The 2,289-nt window shown below is 52.4% G+C and overlaps 1 pseudogene; it reads left to right on the forward strand.

Annotated features, from left to right (window-relative positions):
* Positions 1–1,501: 1,501 nt before the first annotated feature.
* Positions 1,502–2,012, forward strand: LOC127202975 (nucleoside diphosphate kinase 6-like; annotated as a pseudogene).
* Positions 2,013–2,289: the final 277 nt, after the last annotated feature.

Consider the following 2,289-nt stretch of genomic DNA (forward strand, 5'->3'; position numbering starts at 1 on the left):
GTGTTAAGAGTAGGTAGAGAAGAGTACAGAGGGGTCAACAGGCCTCTGGCCTCTCACACGTGAGCCTCCAGGCTGATTCCTGCTGGTTTGCAAAGGTAGTGGCAGCTGTTTTCCCAACCTGAGGGCTCCGCCCACAGCCTCCAGCTTTACACGGAAGGGAAGCCAGACAGCCCTCTCTTGGAGGACCCTCACTACGGTCCCCTGCAACCCCTTGAGCTGTCTCGGAAGAAGGGGCAATGCCTTCTCTTCCCCTGCCTCCTCTCTGTGGCTCTGAATGAAACCAACCAAGACTTCATCCCCGGCTCCCCAAGCTCTCCGAGCTTCTACTGTGTGCTGGGCTCCAGAGCTGATCCTTGTCAGTATGCACTTCAGAGGGGGAAAAAAGTCACCCCCCTCCTGTCCTTCCCTCCTCCCCCCATTCACCCAGTCCATCCTTCAACCAGCCAGTCTTGGTCATTACTTCACCAGGACTCTGACATCGACCCCATAGCCATAGAAAGCTTTGCCTTTGCTTTTGACTGCTTTGAATTGCCAATCCTCCTGCCTCAGGCTTTCGCCAAGCTGGTGTTAAATGGAACAAAATCTCCCGCAAATGAAGAGTGTCTCTAGGAGACATGTCCACTTGTGGGGTGACTCATTTCTACTCTCAGCTAGCTACACAGCTAGCTAATGCAAAACGGAGTTCCATGCGATTTCTTTTTGCTTATTTTTTAAGTCCATTGGGCACACTGTGGCTGATCGCTGTTCTGACATTTTTCTTCCCTCATTAAGAAAGATGCCCCCGGTGAGTTACCTGTGCTTGGCTCAAGGCAGAAAATAAATATCGCTGGCATCCACTTTCCTGTGCTCTCTGGGTGTAATTAAGAAAGGAGGCACCTGCAGAAGAGGGGAACAGAATAGATAGTGGGTAGTGTTCACAAGGTCCCCTGCCTTGGGTGGGTGGGCAACCGGTGGGTGGGCAACCCTCCAGAGAGCTACAGTGTGAGTCAGGACCCTGAAATCTCCCACTGGCACGAGTGGCTCTGTCCAGATCTGGGAGAAGGAGCTGTGAAGCCTGCCCCATAGGGCTGAAACAGGTTTAAGAGGGAGAAGAAAAATCCCTCTTTTTCATTTATTTTTTATTTTTTATTTTTATTTTTTGAAAATCCCTCTTAAGATGGCAGAATCTGCAGCCTACTCCGCTCATCATGCCCCTACTTTATCTCTTGCTCCTTTTTTTTCCCCTTTCTTTTTCTGGTCCTTAATTTCTAGGTGAAATTTTCAGCTCCCAGAGATGGACTGTTTTCTTGCCTGCCCCATGTCAGTTGGCACAGGGCAGGGCTCTGAGGCGGTGAGTGAAAACGTTCATCGTCGGGGCCCGCAGAGCATTGGCGGGTGGACCAGGCCGCCTGTCCTTCCTGGAGACCCCTTAGCAGCCTGGATTTGGGGCGGGGGGGGGGCTGGGTCAGGTTCATGCACTGATGCATCCAGCTAAAGACTGCGGAAAGCCAGCAGGGGTGAGATGACCTCCATCTTGGGACATCCTCAGACTCTCCAGCTCACACTAGGCCCTGATCAAGCCGGATGCAGTTGCCCACCCTCGGATTATGGAGGCTGCTCATCAGCAGATTTTGAGCAGCAAGTTCCTCATTGTTCAAATGAGAGAACTACAGTGGAAAATGGAAGACTGCCGGAGAGGTTTTACCGAGAGCATGAAGCGCATTTCTTCCACCTGCGGCTGATGGAGCTCATGGCCAGATGCCACCCAGCTTTGGAGGACACTTCTGGGAACCACCAGAGTATTTTCAGCACGCCACATGACCCCAGTTCAATTTGTGGGAGTTTGGGCCTCCCACTCAGACTCTGTGGTTTCCGGCAGCAGAGAGATTGCAGCTTTCTTTCCTGACTTCAGTGAACAGCGCTGGTGTGCAGAAGAGGAGCCTCACCTGCGCTGTGGTCCAGGACACTACAGTCCAGAGGAAGGCGTCATCCACTGTGCAGCTGAAATAGGAGGCCCCAAAACAGCCCTGTAAAGCTCTGTCAGTCCCCGAGGACAGGTCATGACGTTCAGCTTTTTCTCTTAGGGTCAGGGAAGGTGCGCTGAAGACACTGTCTGTGTTGGACCCCCCACCACCACCACCTGCCTGAAGATCCAGCACACCACCACTGCTCAGCTGCTGTGATCTAGCAACAGCCACCTCTTCTAAGGAACATTCATGGGTGTTCAGGAAGGATGGTGTCTCCTCTTTGCACTTGTAAAGTACTGTCATCCTTCCTCAAGAAGGAGCCTGCCCGTTGACCAGAAAAATG

Source organism: Acomys russatus, chromosome 19 (genome assembly GCF_903995435.1).
Source record: "Acomys russatus chromosome 19, mAcoRus1.1, whole genome shotgun sequence".
NCBI classification, from domain to species: Eukaryota; Metazoa; Chordata; class Mammalia; order Rodentia; family Muridae; genus Acomys; species Acomys russatus.